This window comes from Callospermophilus lateralis, chromosome 7 (genome assembly GCF_048772815.1).
Source record: "Callospermophilus lateralis isolate mCalLat2 chromosome 7, mCalLat2.hap1, whole genome shotgun sequence".
Lineage (NCBI taxonomy): Eukaryota > Metazoa > Chordata > Mammalia > Rodentia > Sciuridae > Callospermophilus > Callospermophilus lateralis.
In genome coordinates this window covers 137,543,999-137,562,544 of record NC_135311.1, presented here as the reverse complement: position 1 = coordinate 137,562,544, position 18,546 = coordinate 137,543,999, and the positions used below count along the sequence as shown (strand labels likewise).

Sequence of the window (18,546 nt, the reverse complement as noted above, 5' to 3'; positions counted from 1 at the left end):
GTTACATTCCCAGCCCCTTTTCTTTTTCTAGAACCATCTGATATCACATCACTTCACTAAACACCTCATTCAGGATCTCCTAATGCCCCGCTCCTAGATACCCACAATGCCATTCATTTTCACTCCAAGAAATTAATTTTTAAATTTTATTTATTTATTTATTTCAGTACTAGGGACTGAACCTAGGGGCACTCTACTACTAAGCTATATTCCTAGCTTTTTGTTTTGTCTTTAAATATTTACTTTTTAGTTGTAGTTGGACACAATACCTTTATTTTATTTATTTATTTTTAGGTGGTGCTGAGGATCGAACCCAGAGCCTCACATGTGTGAGGCGAGCATTCTACCGTTGATTCACAACTCCAGTCCCATTCCCAACCCTTTTTATTTTTATTTTGAGACAGGTTCTAAGTTGCTGAATCTGATCTCAAACTTGGAATCCTCCTGTTTCAGCCTCCCCAGCCACTGGATTATAGACATATACCACCATGCCAAGCTACTCCAAGGTATTTAATAGTAACCCAGAACCATGGTTTCTACACAGACCATATCTATATATACCATATCCAAATGTTCACAATCCTCCCCCTTCAATTTAGCCTTTACTGTTGTTTTTTTGTTTGTTTGTTTTCTCCTTCTTTCTTTTTCTCCCCCCACCGTTTTTTTTGTTTGTTTGTTTGTACTAGAGATTAAATGCAGGGGTGCTTAACCACTGAGACACCTCCTTAGTCCTTTTTATTTTTTATTTTGAGACAGGGTCTTACTGAGTAGCTCAGAGCCTTGCTAAATTGCTGAGGCTGGCTTTAAACTTGCAATCCTCCTACCTCAGCCTCCAGAGCCATTGGCATTACAGGCATGTACCACCATATCAGGCTCCTTTACTGGTTTTTAATTGAGGACCCAATGAAGGGATCTTGATGACCCTGGGTTCCCATTCTCTTTAACCTCCTTAGTCTGGAATGGTTTGTCAGCTTTTCTTTATTTATCAACACATTAACATTTTTTAGAGTTCAGAACCATAATTTAGGATTTCCCATAATCTAGATTTGGCTAACTGTTACTTAGAATTTAAATCATTTTGGCAATAAACTGCTGTAGCTGACACTATCAGTGTTCCCTAGGAGGTGCATAATGCAAGCTTGCCCCAATTTTGGTTAGACTGAGTTTCATATATTGGTTTTGGATTAAAGTTTTAAACTTACAGAGTGTGAATATATTAGAAGAAAATACAGGCTGGGCAGAGTGGTACACATCTGTAATCCCAGAGGTTCAGGAGGCTGAGGCAGGAGGATCACGAGTTCAAAGCCAGCCTCAGTAATAGTGAGGCACTAAGAACTCAGTGAGACCCTGTCCCTAAATAAAAATACAAAAAATAGAGGTGGAGATGTGGCTCAGTGGTGCCCCTGAGTTCAATCCCTGGTACCCGCCCCCCCCAAAACAAGAGGAAAATACAGGAAAAGTGGGAGAAAACTACATGGAATTAAACCTAGAAGTCGGGGCTGGGGATGTGGCTCAAGTGGTAGCGCGCTGGCCTGGCATGTGTGCGGCCCGGGTTCGATCCTCAGTACCACACACAAACAAAGATGTTGTGTCCGCCAAAAACTGAAAAATAAATATTAAAATTCTCTCTCTTTCTAAAAAAAAAAACAAAACCAACCTAGAAGTCACAAAAGATTTACAAAACCTAGTTACATAAAAATCAAAACTCTGGGGGCTAGGGATATAATTCAGTGGTATAAAACGTGACTAGCATGCAGGAAGTTCAAGAACTGAAAAAAATGTGTAGCTTAGTGTATAACACATACCTAGAGTGCAAGAGGCCCTGGATTTGATGCCCAGCACTATGAACAAAAACAAACAAGACACGAAGCCTTGGTTAAGAGTGGTCACTTTGGGGGAGGTGAATTATGTGGCTACAAATCCAGGAAAGGAGGAAGATTTCGTTTTTACCATGTAACCCTTTGAATTCTGCACTATTAACTACTCAAAAAGAATGAACCTTTTCTGTAAAGTAAGTAGAATGAGGTCAGAAGATCAGAGTAAAAGAAGAGTTCCTCTGGGTAGTCCTTCCTGGCCAGGGCCATGTCTGATGTAGAGCGCTTGTCTCCATCTTCATCGCTCTTGGGCTTGAGATTGGTGATGCAGAGCAAGTAGCCACCATTCAGAGCAGAGGTCAGCAGGGCAGAGGGGTGCCCATGCCCTCTCAGGCAGCACTACCCCCACCCCAGGAAGGAGGAGAAGACCAGGCTTCAGCTTCAGCTGACTGGCTTCACTGTGCCTACCACATGCTCCGGAAGGCTGCTTCAGGCAGGAAGCTGAGGGTCTAGAGGGCACCCAACAGAGAGCTCATTTGCCTAAGAAGCCCACCATTCCCTCTTAAGAGTCACAAACACCCTATCTTCCTGCAACCCCAGCAATTGGCAGAGGAAGGCCATGTGCTACAGGGCTGGGGGCAGTGCCAATGGCGCTGACAGGAGAAACAGGGAGCCTCTTCCTTGGATGCAAGGCCAGTGTGGAGCACAAGATCAGGAATAGGCTCCCACGTCCTAGACAGAGTTTACCTTGACCTTGATAGTTACCACCTTTTGCTCCCTTCTTTGTAAATAAAATGGGATCACTCAAGGGCTCAGAACTACCACTTTACCATCTTAAAGCTCCTAAATTATCCTAGTAGCTCTCACAACTTTAGGTATATAAATCAGCTCCTCCTCATACACACACAAAAAGAAATGAGAAATTACAAATATAAAATCAAAATGTCCTCTACCTGAAGAAAACCAGAGGGTCCCAAACAGATCTTATTTTACAGTCCTGCAGCAGAAGAATGTTCAGGGAGGGTGAAGGTCAGGATGGGTCTCTGGGAAGCTGGGCTGCCTAACAAGAGACTGTGAGGCCTCTGTCTGGTCAGGGAGGTCAACTAACCCATATCCTTGGAAACTGGTCCATGAGTTACCCAGTGATTTAATCAGAAGAACAGGGGTGGGGCCCATGTTGTGAAAGATGTTTGATCCACAAGGGACCCTGATCTCTGCAGGAAGCCCCGCTGGCAGAATCCAAGGTTGCTGAATGACAGGCAGTAACTTCATTCGCCCTGGGCTTGTTATTCAGATCAGGGAAGCAGACCGTGGGATTCCAGCAGCAGGAAACAAGTGGGTTGGATTCTTGGGTTATACACGAGCCTGAAAAAAGCTTAATTGGAGCTGGTCTCAAAGCCTCCCACCCAGCTCTCCATGTGGGAGAGGAGGTGGAAGTGGGTCACATTCTTCCAGTTGCAACAGCACTGCTGCAGGTTCCAGCCATAGCAGCATCACTCAGGTGCACCGAGTGACCTGATCTCACTGTGCCAGCCACTTCCTCCTGATCAGATGCTGCATGATTCTTCCCTTGTTGCCAGACTGAAGGGGTAGCTGACTGACACCAGGCACACTGCCCACCACTGATATATAACATCACCCAGAGATATGCCATGCCATCTTGGCACCTTCCTCTCCCTTTAAACATGGCTAGCTACCTCTGTCAGCCCTTTTACCTCTCCACACCAGCCCTGGCTGGAGGGAGAGAGGAACACTGTGTGCTTCACATGAGCTACTGAGCCTCCCTGACCTTGGTCTTCGAGAGACCTGGAGGCCTGCTGCTAGGCAAATGTGGGGAACAGGAACCCCACTTCTGCCTTACTCTGCATATACTGACCCAAAAAGGGGGCTTGAGACACAGGTGTCTAATGCATCCATTTCTTCAGGAACTCTGGGGCACACCAGAAAGCCCCATAGTCCATTTGCCACCAAATGCTTGTTTTCCAAAGTTGGCAGTAGGAAGAACTGTTGGGAAGAAGGACATCTGGAAAGACAGATCAGGTGACTGTTATGTACAAAAGGCATCAGATAAGTTGGTGACAGAATTCCAAAACCCAGCAAAACCTTTGGGGAGAGACCCTCAATGTGATCCCACCTCAAGTAACAGAGGTCAAGGCTATAAGTGGAAGTAGAGTTCTTACTATACAGGGCTGCTCAGGTGCTCTTTGTGGCTAAAGATGCCCATACCAAGTGCCACTTCTGTCACCTGTGACATAATCTAAAAATCTTCCCTGTTCTTCTGGGGAGCCAGTGTAGCCTACCACCTTAATGCCCACCTAGAACAGGTAACCACTGGGCTGAGTTGTATATCTGGAAATTGTATTCTGATTCTCCTCCTCAGAGGCATGACACTCTCACCAGCACATTCTTTCTTCATTCACATGACCCTCCTAGATAATGAGCCTCCTGGCCCTAGCCTACAAGCCTTGAATGGAGAACTATTTTTACCCCATCTGCCATAGCATTCCCCTTACAATGCTATGTGCCCAGGCTACACAATATTAAAAAACCTCACTAAATTTTTTCTTTATCTTTTCTTCTTCTTCTACTTCTTCTTTTTTTTTTTTTTGACAGTGCTGTGGATGAAACTCAGAGTACTTGCCTAGCTTGCACAAGGCCCTATCACTGATCTACACAACCAGCCCCTAAATATTAACTCAATCAATGAGTCATTGCGGGTAGGAAGAGGGCAGGGAGAACAAATGGAAGACAACCACCTCCTCTTGGCATGTCATTCCTGGCTTACACAATAGGGAACCAATCCTGCTAGCCCCCTATGTGGCCTACTCCTACAGTGCTCAGAATCCTGCTGTGATGTGAATCACAAACATCTCCTTGCACACAACAACACTGCCATAAAAATGAAGACATATTCATGACACTTGATCCTTCAGAAACCTGGGAAGGACAATGTTTGGGTCCAGCTATGCCCACCCTGGAAGGATTCTTTCCCTCTGGGGATTGCTGTCTTTTCCTTTTTAACAAGGCTTCGTAGGGGACCAGGGCATAATAGGTCTTTAATAACTGAGTATAACAGCAGTTGGTGCCCAGTTCTCTTTCATAAAAGAAGTTCAAAAGCACTTTGGCTCAAACATCACAATGCTCCTGGGAACTATGAAGGCACAAGTATCATTATCCCCATTTACAGTCAGAGAAAGTGAGGCAAAGGGAGGTTAATTAGCTTGCCCAAGGTCAAATAAGACAGGGAAAGGGCCTAGTATTCAAATCCTTTGCAGCAGCCAGTGAACTAACTCGGGCTACCCTAAGCATGTCACCTGCACTGGGCTTAAGGGAGATTTTTCTTTTTCTTTCTCTCTTTGTAGTTTCATCTGAGAAATGATGTATAACATGTTGCTCAGAGCTTTGCTTGGAAGCCATGCTGCCAAGACTGTTCCCAATGAGCTGAACCTCAAACAAATTTCTTAACCTTTCTAGGCCAGTTTCTGAATATGTAAAATGGTAACAACTGCACATATCTCAGAAACTACAGTGAAATTAAATGAGACAATGTACTTAAAATGCCCGTTACCATTCATTTTCTCATTTTCTAAATGAGCTCATATCCTTCTCATAATGAGAAAACCAGTTACATGAGGAAAAGACAGTACCCACTGTTTACTTTTTATGAGACCACAGATGACATGTGACTAACAGGGATTTCAACTCTGCCAATGAAATGCCCCAGGACCCTGAACATGACTTATAATACAAAAGTTCTATTTAATTTCTAGCAACTCCTGCTGGCCTCTCAAGGTTGGCAGAGCAGTGATCATGGACAATAACTAACAGTGGCATGCCTACAGGAGGATCCAAAAAGCTGGCCATTGCACAGGCTAGAAGCCAACTCTGGGTAAGCTAAGCCCCTGGGTCTGAAAGGCCCTTTCTGAGGGTGCTGCTGAGTTTCCAATCCTACTAGCTCAGACCAGAGAGAGCCAATGTTTTCTAGCACCACATGTTTCTATCTAGTAATCAATAGGAGGTACTCAGAGGTGACTTTGTAGATTGACCCCCTATAGTGGACATGGTGGTAGTTGGCAGGAGGCTAGAAGAGAAGGTGACTAGGAAACCTGTCAGTTCTCTCTTGATATTCCAGAAACTGTTATCTGTGTGTAAGCACGCCCATAAGGCTCCAATGAAAAATTTCAGCAAAACTCCAAGATTGTCGAAGAGTCACTGCCAGGATAAGTGGCTTGGGCTCAGGTGTAGCTCAGTGGTAGAGCACTTGCCCAGCATGTATGAGGGCTAGGTTCCATCCCCAGCACTGCCAAGGGAAAAATTAAAAAAAAAAAAAAAAAAAGGTAAGAAGCTTTAACACACAGAACAGAGAACATGCAACATTCCACTAGAGATGACAAGGTGCTAAGGGCTGGCCATACTCATTCACTGTACTCAGGTATGGTAGGGCATGCCTGTAATCTCAGCTACCTGGGAAGCTGAGACAGGAGGATCACAAGTTCAAAGCCAGCAGGGGCAACTTAAACCCTGTCTTAAAGTGAAAAATAAAAAGGGCTGAGGATGTAGCCTAATGATAGAGTGCCTCTGGGACCAATCCCCAGTACTGGAAAAGAAAGAAATGTTTGCAAATGACTTACTGACTCCGGAGAGGAAAACACTCAATGGAATGTGCAGCCTCTTGGTCAACTGAGCTGAGGGTTCCTAGGTCATCTGAGTACCTGGGCTACAGATATGAGGACCCTGATGGGAAAATTCACTGATGGCCAGCTGGCCCACAAAGGTCTTCCCAGGACAAGGTCATGCACTCCAGCTGTTTTTCCTAGTGTCCTGATTGCTCTTAGTATGGATTCAAATATTCTCTTAGAGACCCAGGAAAAGTTCCCATGCAGCAACTTCCCACTGTTCAGAGTTCAAGAGTAAAATCCAGACTCCTTACCACAGCCATAGACCTTGGCCCTCTTAACTCTTTGCTTACCATACTCCAGGCCCACTGGGATTTTTTTCTCTTGTTCTCTTTGCCCACAAAGATGAACCTTAGGGCCACCATCCAAGTATCCATTCAAAAGTCACCCCTCAGAACTAGCTAAAGTTATGACTCTCACTTGTGAGGATGAGGCAGGAAGATCAAAAGTCTGAAGCCAGCCTGGGTGATTTAGCAAGACCCTGTCTCAAAATCTAATTTTAGTGTTGTATGAAAGGAAAGAAGGTTAGCATTCTCCCCTAGAAGGATTGAGAAGCCGGTGGGCCTGACAATGTGCATATAGTCACAGCATTGCCACAGTTAGGCGTCTAACTGCCATTGTTCCAAAAGATGAATGGATAAAGAAAATATGGTACACTGACACAATGAAGTTTTACTGAGCCATGAAAAATGAAATTATGACCTTTGCTAGTAAATGGATAGAACTGGAGAACATCCTGCTAAGTGAAATTAGCCAGACTCAGGAAGTCAAGGATCAAGGGTCATATGCAGAAGCTAGAGCAAAAAAAGAAAAAAAACGGGGGGTGGGGCGTGGATCTCCCGAAAATAGAAGGGAGATCAGTGATGTAGAGGAAGGGGATAGAAGAGGAGGAGGAAGAAGAGGGATGAGAAAAGGGAGGAACCATGGAATGAAAATGACCAAATTATGTGATGTACAGTCATGAATATGCCAGTGAATTTTACCTATGTGTATCTCTATTATTGATTAAAAAAACAATAAATATATAGAAGAACAGTAGAGGAGAGTAAGGCGAAATGGGGGAGGAGGGGAGGAACAGGAAGTATTAGGGACTGAAATAGAGCAAATTATATTCCCATGCACATATGATGTCAAAATGAACCCCACTATTATGCATAACTATACTGCACACATAAAAGCATTTTTAAAAACTAGTAATTTTTAGAAAAGGCTGGGGGCCACACATAGTGGTACAGGCCTGCAACCCCAGCAAGTGCTTCAGCCCTGCATTCTTTTGTTTGCTTGTTATTTATTTACAACTCTGTCACACCAAAAGACAAACTTCAGGGCTGGGTGGGTAGCAGAGTAGTAAAGGGCATGCTCAGCATGCATGAGGTCCTGGTTCCACCCTCAGTGACACACACACATAAAGAAGATAAAACTTCATTGGGCTACCAGTCTTGGCTACTTTATTCTTGGTTATATCCCTAGTACCTACAACAGCATAGTCAGTGCTTAATATGCCAATCAATTTAAAGATGAAATTGTAACTAATACTAGCTGGGCGCACTGGCACACACCTATAACCCCTGCAATTTGGGAGTCTGAGGCAGGAGGATTGCAAGTTTAAGGCCAGCCAGGGCAATTTAGTAAGATCCTGTCTCAAAAAATTTTAAAAAGGACCACTGCTCAGTGGTAGAGCACACCTGGGTTTCATCCCCAGTAACAAGGGTAGAAAATAATACTTCAACAAAGTCCATACTAAGTGCTAGGTGCTGTTCGGAGCATCTAAAAGGTATTACTTAATTTAATCCTCCAACTGCTCCATGAGGGAGGTGCTATTATTTTATAGATGGGGAATTCAGACCTGGAGAGGTTAAATTATTTGCTGAAGATTACAAAGCTCATGACGGATGAATCAAGATCCAAACCCAGATAGTCTCAGCACAAAGTCCGTGCTCTAATTAAGAGCTACACTTCATATTTGCTGAGTGTCAAATAACTACTTGGTCAGCACGCTTGGCAGCTGTTCCCTGCAGGCAGAGCTGAAGAGAGAGTAGCCCTGTCATGGAAGGGTTCCCCATACAGTGAGCATGGTGAAGGACAAGCTGCTGGGTTTCCACCGTGTAGTACCCAGAAAGGATTCTGCAAGGAAGCACAGTTTGATGAAATGACAAGGATAGGGTTAGAATTCTGGAGTATTAGTTTTAGGTGTTATGAGACACCTGGGTCAATCAACTGATATTTGATGAGTTTACACTTTGTGTAGGGCACCAATCTATATACTGTGAGGGATGCAAGATGAATCAAATGGAGATGCTAGCCTCAGAGAGCTTGAAGTCATGTGCAAACACATGGACCTGAAATAAGAGAAGAAAGTGACAGGCACAATAAGGAAATGTACAAACTGCTTGGAACTTCAAAGGAATTACCTGGTCCCTAGGGGCCACTGCTACCCAATCATAAGAGGAGGCCAGCTACATAATCTCCAAGGCCCTCTTTTTCTCACAGTACGGTTCAGGAGCAACATAGAGACCAAAGTTTTTTTCTTGTTAATAGCTCAAGTTCATGACCACTCAGGTATTCTCCAACCTACTGTGGGAACAATCCAAGTTTCTTTCTTTTTTTGCAATGCTAGGTATTGAACCCAATGCCTCATGCATGCTAGGCACATGCTCTACCACTGAGCTACAGCCTCAGCCCCTCCAGTTTCTTTGTGCAATATCTTACAACAGAAGAAGGGCAGTAATGCTCCCACTTAAATATAGCCAGATGCAGGAACAAGCCATGCTCTTCTCGCCTATATTTGTTTTTATGATTGAACCCAGAGATTGAACCCAGGGGTGTTTAACCACTGAGTCCATCTCTAGTCCTTTTTATTTGTTAAAATGAGACATGGCTTTGCTAAGTTGCTAAGGGCCTCGCTAAGTAGCTGAGACTAGCCTCAAACTTGCAATCCTCCTGCCTCAGCCTCCTGAGTTGCTCGGATTACATGCATGTATCACCTCACCTGGCTCTAACTGGTTTTTAAACCCAAAAGCCCTCTTCCATCAAGGAAGGGCAGCATGCCCTTCTGTTATAACACGGATATGGCAGAGTTAAACTGTGAGGTCCAACAGACTGTAAGCTCAAGGACAGTCATTGTACCTTATTTGTGTCCAATTCCTAGACTCTAACACAGTAACTGACTCATAACAGATCCTTAAAAGTTTTGCTGAATTAAACTTGAACATGGCCAGTTCCAGAAATTCTCTAAAAGACACAGAACTTTCAACTAGTGTTTCCCAGAGTTTTGCTCTCCAGCTCTCACCCCTTCCCAGGGAGACAGACTGCTATCACCCCAGTTCCCCAAGCCACCATCATCTCTTTCTAGGTAGTTGCAAGTCAGTCAACTGATATCCCTGCCTCCACTGCTTCTCACAATCCTTGAATAAAGATTTTTATTGTTATTTATTCATTTTATTTATTTGTTTGCTTATTTGTTTATTTATATTTTTGCAGTACCAGGGATTAAACCCAGGACCACACACCTGCTAGGCAAGTACTCTACCACATTCCCAGACCCAGAACATTGTTTTAAAACTTACATCAGATATTTTTCCCCATATATTTTTACTGGTGCATTACAGTTGTTACATCAGATCTTAATACCTCTACTTAAAATATCCAATGGCCTCTAACTGTATTTGGGATAAAATCCAAGTTCTTTATTGCTAACTACAAAATCTTTTTTTCTTTTTTGTCCTGTGCGCTACAGATTCCTTTTTGGTCCTAGGGACTGCATTCAAGGGCACTCTACCATTGAACCACATCCCCATTCTTTTTCTTTTCTTTTCTTTTTTTGACCAGTTCTCACTAAGTTGCCCAGGCTGGCCTTGAATCTGCGATCCCTCTACCTCAGCCTCTTCGAATGGTGGCATTACAGGAAGGTGCAGAACTTAATGTTCTGGCCCCTACCCACCTTCATAGCGTTTACACTACTGAAATTATTTTGCCCAATTATTTGTTTACTCAGTTATTATCTGTCCCTCCTTAGAATGTATCTCCAAGACAGTAAAGGATGTGTGTCTTCACCATTGAAACCCTGGTGCATAGAATTGTGCCTGACACAGAGTAAATGCTCACTATTGGATGAATGAATCTTCATCCACAGAAGCATCTTATATTTACAAAGGACCACTAACTTCACCAGGAAGCCATGAATGATACAATGGCCCTTGACAGCTGGTTCCTTTATTTATGATTCAGAGTCTTGTTTTAAATCCAAGGAAGCATTAGCATCTCTGGACACTTTAATCGCACAAGAGATCAGTTTTCACTTACAATCTAGAACCAGGAACTAGAGCCCAGTGGTTGTAGCAGGGAGCTAAGAACCAAGACACTGGGGTACAGAACCTCAAGACAAACTCTAACTTGCCTCCAGGTCCCTTATCAACACACTTGTGCCTCAGTTTACCTAGTGGTGGCAAGGCACATTTCCTTAAGATCTGTGTCAAGAGACAAGTAATTAACAGATAGTTAGATCCTCAGAAAAAAGTGCTGCAAGCCACATGTCCCATTATTCATAAAGGTCTTGATTTGTGGCCAACAGGGAGCCCCTTGGGTCTTCCCATGAGCTAATCTGACAGCAGGTACTGCCCAGACAAGTTCACCCAACAGAAAGGGGGGCTGTAGGGCCTAAGGATGTTGGATGTCCAGAGCTCAGGGTCTTGGTTGCCAGGTTCATGAAAAATGAACACTGGGGGTGATGCAAAGAAGGTGGGAAGTGTGGTTTTGAGTCCCAAGCGGTTAAATTTGCAGCTTCACGTATGCAAGTCCCACACGCAGATAAGACTTATGACTCCAATGTGCACCTTCCAGGGAGCGATGGAAAGGGAAGCTCAAACTAGAGAGGAAGGGCGGCCCGGTAGCCAAACCTTGGCAGCATTTAGTTGGGGAAACCCGGAGAGTCAGGATGCTGGGAGTGGGGCGCAGGTGAGAAAAGAGAGGGGGCACCGAGATCAGGAGGGAGGACAGGCAATGACAACCACGCGGGCGCGGAGGGGTGCGCGGCTCGGACACCTGTGGAGGCGACCCCCGTGCGAAGGTGAGGAAGGCAGGAGGGTGGTCCGCGGCGGGAGGCAGCGGCGCCAGGAGGGGTGAGGAGGCCCAGGCTAGGGAGCCACACAGTCGGGGACCCGCCGATGGGTCCGAGCGGGGTCCGGGGCGCCCTCCGCGGCCCCTCCCCGGGAGACAAAGGGCCAGCGCCCCCAAGCCCCGGCGCGGCGCGGGCCCCGAGCTGCGGGCATGGGCCGGCCTCGCGCTTACCTGGGACGCCGGACCCGGCCGGCTGGCGGGGGCTGCGGGTCCGGGGCGCGGAGCGCGGCGGCCTGTTCGGGGCGCGCTCAGCCGGAGCAGCCGCGGCGGCGGCGGCGGCGGCGGCGGCGGCGGAGGCAGCAGCAGCAGCAGCGGGAGCGGCCGCCTCAGCCTCCGCCTCCCGCTCCGTGAGTCACCGCGGCGGGGTGGGAGGGAGGCGCCAGGCCGCCGGGGGAGGGACCGGCGGAGGGGGCGGCATCTGGCTCCGAGCGGGCGGCAGAGGCGCGGCAACGGCAACGCCCCGCCAGGAGGCAGGCAGCGGAGGCCGGACGGCGGGGCGGGACCTGCCGAGGGCGGGGCCGGGCATTGGTTCACTCTGCCCGAAGGGCGGGGATTCAACTTCGGGGTGGGGCCTGAGCGGCGCGCGGGGACGCTCATTGCGCTTCTCTGGGTTGTGGGCGTGGCCATAGGCATGGAGGAGGGGCCACGTGGTGGGCGGGCAGAGCAGGGTCGCGGGGCGTGGCTGAGTCCGCGCTAAGAGCAAAGGGGTGGAGCGGAAGGAGGTGGGCCGGGAAGGCGGAGCGGGGGCTCCTAGGAGGCGGAGGCGGCTTGAGGGAGGAGCCCAGGCAAGGATGGAGCGGGCGCTGCGGCAAAGCCACTCTGCCTGTCTCTTGCGGTTCCGTGAGCACAGTAGCCCATAAAAGTAATGGCCTCTCCTACGCACGGGTCTATGTTTAAAACCCAGAGCGACCAGACAGGGCGGGGTGACGCCAGTTTACCCAGAACCTCAGAAAAATCTGAAATGGACTCCCAGGACGTTTAGGGGCGTGGTCTTCCCCATCGCCAAGCTGGGTGCGCTGCTACCTTGGAAGCAATTAGGCCCGCTCCTGAATTTGGGCCTGTCCAACCTGGGGTCTATGGAGCCCAGAGATCCCAGGGAGGGCCTCCGTCGGCCGGGTAAACTCAGAATATCGAGTGTACTGTAGGGCATTTTAGGGTTGGGGCAGGGGTCCGTGATTAAAGTATTCCTATAGAAGTCTGGCGCTATCTGGAGAGAGTACAGAGAGAAACAGCCCATTTTAGGCAAAAGGCGAATTGGTTTTAACACCTGTCTTCCTTTTAAAGGGACACGAATCTCATTTTCAACATTCTGACCTACCAATTACATCGTGTAGCACTAACCCCAGTTCAGAAGCCATCCTGCCCGGCTTCCCCACCTCCTTTCCTTTCACTTCGTTCTTCCACCTTCTTCCTTTTTCACTTTCTTCCTCTTTCACCAACTTTCTTCCTCTTTCACTAACTTTTCTATGCAAGAATATATAAATTTTTTATCTCCACTGTTTATAGCCTGAAATGTCTATATTCCTCTTTTGATTTCACGACTGTATTTTAGTCACAACTGGAAAATATTTTCGTTTTAATAAAAGTCGCAAGATTGGGCTGGGGTTGTGGCTCAGCGGAAGAGCACTCGCCTAGCACGTGCGAGGCCCTGGGTTCCATCCTCAGCACCACATAAAAATAAGTAAATAAAATAAAGGTATTGTGTCCAACTACAACTGAAAACTAAAATATTTTTTTTAAAAGTCATGAGATTACAAACCCGTTAAGGGCATATATATGTCTTATTAGTGTCTGCATCTCCATTAGTGTCCAGAATGCCCATAGCCAGGGCTCAACAAATATTTGCCAACACAGTATGCTAGTGGGTCCATCAGGGAAAGATAGATTTCTCCAACTTGGGTCACATGTGTATGTATGTATGTATGTATCATTTATTATTTGTTTATTTATTTATTTAGGGTTAGAAATCTGTAATTGACTGCCTCATGAGTACCCTGGGGTGAGGAGGAGCAATTCCCCAAGGGTGAGAGATGTGCTGGACTGCCAGAACCAATAGCTGTTCCCTATTTCCTAAGCCTTTCATGTCTCACTTTTAAGACTGTACAGGTGGGTGGAACCTAAATTAATCCTGAAGTAATAGTGCTACCTAGAAATGCAGAACCTTCCTTTTTTTTTTTTTTTTAGTTGTAGTTGGACACAATACCTTTATTTTATTTATTTATTTATTTTTATGTGGTGCTGAGGATCAAACCCAGCACTTTGCACATGCTAGGCAAGCATCTACTGCTGAACCACAGCCTCAGCCCCCTGCAGTTTTGAAATATAAATAATATTCACAATACGTGTGAAACTTTTGGGAAAAAAATTGTCCACACTATTACCTTTCATTTTATGCATTTCTTTCCCACCTTTATCCTTAATTAGAAATGAGGGGAAGTTTTCTCCCTCCCATTGCATCAAAAACTTCAGAGTATGATCTCAAGGGTCTTAGGAGTAGGCTGCGCAGTGGCTCAGTGACAGAGCACATGCTTAGCATGCTTGAAACTGGGTTCAACCCCAACACCTACCCCCTGCCAAAAAAAAGTAGAATCATCATTCACCCACCACATGGAATTTTTACTAGAGAGAAATTGAGTCCAATATTTAGAAGAAGAGAGGAAAACGGAAAAGAGACCTCAACAAAATATGTGTTCCTCAGTTTGAGATCTCATGCCAACTCCGATCACAGCATTCCACATTTTATAGGTCCGCAAATTGACCTTTCTCTAGGGTCCCACTTCATTAACTGGCACCACTGTCTACCCAGGTGCTTAAACCAGAAACTTAAAGAGCATCCTTTATACCACTCTTTCCTTTATGTCTCATTTCCAGTTCATGCTGTTCCTACCCCTAAAGCATAGCATACATAGTACTCCTTGAATTGAACTCACAGGTGCTATACTACTGAACTCAATCTCCAGCCTTTTTTTATTATTTGTTTTGAGACAGAGTCTCCCTAAGTTTCCCACACTGGTCTCTAACCTACAATCCTACTGTCTCAGCCACTCACGAAGCTTAGATTACAAGTGCATGCCTCCATACTTGGTCTATCCATACTTTGATCTTCCTTCTTCCTACCATCACCTCTTCCTCAGTTTATTTGTTTGTTGTTATGGAGGTCTCAATATTTGCGTAAGGCTGTCCTGGAATTCCTGGACACAAGTAGTCCTCCTGCCTCACCCTCCCAGTAGCTGGGACCAATGAGCATACAGCTGCACCTGGCCTACTACATAGTTCATTCTCTCTCTTTTTTTTTTTTTTTTTTTTTTTTTTTTGAGCCTGGGGCTTGAACCCAGGCTTTCCCACATGTTAAGCAAGTGCTCTACCACTGAGCTACACTCCCAGTTCCCTCTTCCTCAGTTGAACATAACATTGGCCCTCACCTTGACAAACAATGATGCTCCAAGTGGTCTCCCATTCAGGCTTTCCCAGCTTCCTTGAATCCACTATCCACTCAAGAGGGATCATCTTAAAATGTACAATTCTTGTCAGATCTGTACTACTCAACTTCTCTTCATTTTCATCATTAAGTTCAAAATTTTTATAGGGCATGGTGGTGCATGCCTGTAATCCCAGCAACTCTGGAGGCTGAGGACAGAAGATCACAAGTTCAAGGCCGGCCCCAGCAATTTAATAAGGTCCTGAGTAACTTAGTGAGATCCTGTCTCAAAATTAAAAATTAAAAAGGATGGGGATGTAGCTTAGTGGTAAAAACCCCTGGGTCTAATCCCCAGTGCCCCCTCCCCTCAAAAAACGATGACGACAAAATAAAACCCTTAGCATTGCTACAAGGCCTTACCATCTGCTCCTGCCTGATCTTGAATTACCTTTGCCAGTTGAGCTCCAGCCATGGACAGGGCTTCTCCCTGTTCTTGATCACAGGCGCTTCTATGTGCTTCAGGACCTCTGAGTGCACAGTGGTCTTAGCTTCAATGGCTCTTTTTCTTTTCTCCCCTTTCTCCTGCCTGAATTTTTTTTTTTTTTTTTTTTTTTTTTGGTCTTCTTTAAGGAAGCTTTTCTTAATCTATACTAGCCCCAGTCCCATAGCATGGCCACAGACTCCAAAAGGGCAAGGATTATTTGACTGTAGCCCACTCTACCCCAGCATAGCACCTGGCTTAATAAATCTTATTGCATTAATAAGTAACTTTCCCTCCCACTCCTGAACCCAACTCCAGTGCTATCTAGCCTCTCTTCCTTAGACTTCTTTCACTAAATGTATGATTCTATATTTTCTCCTTTCAGCTTTGGGGAAGGCCTCCCTGTAGTCACAGAACATATATGTAACTTTAAATAGTTGCTTTTGGAGCAAGAAAAAAAAATCTGTGTCTTCTATATCAAAGGGATAACTATAGCAGTAAAAATTTCAGGCCAGAGAGTAATAAGTGGAGCCACAGCAGGCTTCGGGAAGAAGCCATGTTAAAGCAATTATGGTAGCATTGCTTTTCCATTTTTACCCCTAAGAGGGCCTTCCTGCTTATGAGTTGAGTAGGTGCAAGTTGAGAAAGGAAGAGACTTTGTACTGAATCAAGAGGAGAATTTTATTTTGTTTTGTCTTGTAAAGAAAGGAAGAGGGCTGGGAATGTAGCTCAGTGGTAGAGTACTTGCTTGGTATGTACAAGGCACTGGATTTGATTCCCCTGCACTGCAAATAATAATAATCATAATAATGAAACTGATTCTTTTTTTTTTTCTTCCCTTTTTGGTACTGGGGATTGAACTCAGGGGTGCTTTACCATTGAGCTACATCTCCAGACCTTTTTTTAGTTTGAGACAAGGTCTCCTGGTTGCTGAGGGTCTTGCCAAATTGCTGAGATTGGCCTTGAACCTGAGATCCTCTCGCCTCAGCCTCCCAAGTCACTGGAATTACAGGTGTACACCATCACAATGTCTGGTTCTTTTTTTTTTTTGTACCAGTGGTTGAACCCAGCTGTGCTTAACCACTGAGCTATATCCCTAGCTCTTTGTATTTTTTTATTATGAGACTGAGTCTCACTAAATTGCTAAAGCTGACTTTGAACTTGCGGTCCTCCTATCTCAGCCTCCCAAGCCACTGTGCCGAGCTTTTTTGTTTTTTAAAAACTAAATTTTGGCCAGGTGTGGTGGCACATGCCTGTATTCCTAGAAACTTGAGACTGACACAGAAGGATTACAGGTTCAAGGTCAGTTTAGGCAATTTAGTGAAACTTGACTCAAAATAAAAATTAAAGAGTGTAGTTCAGTGGTAGAGTTCTCCTGAGTTTAATCTGTAGACCTAAATAAATAAATAAAACTAAATTTTAAGCACTAATAATTTTCAATAATATAGAAAGTGAAGGCTGGGGTTGTGGCTCAGTGGTACAGTGCTTGCCTAGAATGTGTGAGGCCCTGGGTTCTATCCTCAGCACCACTTAAAAATAAAGTCATTGTGTCCGTCTATAACTAAATATATATACGTGTGTGTGTGTGTGTGTGTGTGTGTGTATGAAAAAAAAAAAACTTTTCTTTGGTCCTTGTGATTGTTTCCTGTTTATATTTGATGTGGCTCATCAGTGATATGGAGGACAGACATTGATACAGAGGCCAAGTGCAGAGCAGAGAATACCACAGTCAGTGCCATCCTCTTGGGCCGTGCCTTGGTAAATAATCATCATCTGATTTTACTTTGGAGATAATAAGGAATTTTTAAACACAATGGTGAAAGCATTTTGTAGATCAGTGAACATACATATCTTGTGTCATGAGGTGGGTATGTGCAGCTGTGAACATCTGGCTGTCCGACAACTTGCCCCCAGAGTGTTGGTCTCAGAAGCAGCTGATGAGTAGACCTTCCCAACATCACAGAACCCTGCTGTGTGGCTTGGGAACAGTAGAAAGAAATAGTGACTCCTTTCTGTGACTGAGTTTTGGTAGAATCGCATGTCTTTTAAGCCTATGTTGTCAGTGCAGCCTCAGACACTCCTATTACCCAGTAAAGACAAAGCAACATGAGATCCAAATACTCAGCCTATTAGCCTTTAAACACAGAAGTCTGTTTAGCACCTTATTTCCTGCTGGTTATTGTCCAATTAAGGACAAAAAATGACCATCCCTAAAAGCAAATAGCTTCTACTCTCTGGGAGTAAGTGCTAAAACAGTTGCCAGCCCTTCCTCCTAGAGATCATTACATTCCATACCTGTGCTGCAATGTTCTCCATGTATGCAGAGGCTGAAATGACCATTCCTGGGGATTCCTTCCTGGCCCTGTTGAGTTACAGACTGCTTAACTGTTTGTTACTGCAAATAAGCAGAAGAGCCTGCCAACAATAAAGAGCTGAAGCTTTTCTCCTGCCCGCCACCTCAAGATGACAAACCCTCCATGTTTCACTTTTTTTTTTTTTTTTTTGGCTAGGGATTTTCTGAAATTCTGCTATTCCTAAAACTGAGGTTTGGCCACAAGGTGACTGGTCGATTTTGCATTTGGACCAGCAAAGCTTTCTCAACCTAAATGGACTTTGTGGCTTCATTTCTCCAAACCCCCCATCTTCTTCATTACTATTCTTCTGAGAAATTACTTCCCATCAGCAATACTTGCCCCCAGCTGGTGAACCAGAGGGGGTTCTTTTTTGTAGTTCACAAACACTAAAGGCCGAGGGCAGCAAATCTACACCAGGTGCCAGCTAATGAAAAGCCTCACATGAAAGCTTTCGCAAAGGGGACAGGCATGGGGCAAATGTACTGGTACCCAAGATTGCTCACTCTTCTCCCACACACTGCAGAACAGATAGTAATGATTATTAATTATTCAAGCAATGAACACACAAGCCAGCACAGATGGTTTAAAAAAAAAAAAAAAGAAAAGAAAAGGAAGTTACACTTAAGGATCCTCTGTTGATATCATCTTAATTAGCACAATCTATGGAGCCAAGGGAAACAGACCGAGA

At 45.1% G+C, this 18,546-nt stretch overlaps 1 protein-coding gene and 1 non-coding gene across 3 annotated transcripts in view; one reads left to right on the top strand and one right to left on the bottom strand.

Moving 5' to 3' along the window:
• The window catches only part of Ctnnbip1 (catenin beta interacting protein 1), a 54,211-nt gene extending 42,292 nt beyond the window's left edge, over positions 1–11,919 (bottom strand). The window contains exon 1 of one of the 2 annotated variants that reach the window (XM_076861343.2): positions 11,777–11,919. The gene's annotated coding sequence lies outside the window, so the exon portion shown is untranslated. Of the gene's footprint in view, positions 1–3,690; positions 3,710–11,776 lie in introns of those variants that run through there. The other variant, XM_076861344.2, reaches the window with a different exon arrangement.
• Positions 6,993–7,113, top strand: LOC143405369 (U6atac minor spliceosomal RNA). Its single transcript, XR_013092071.2, has one exon. It is a non-coding gene; the product is annotated as a U6atac minor spliceosomal RNA (small nuclear RNA).
• Positions 11,920–18,546: the final 6,627 nt, after the last annotated feature.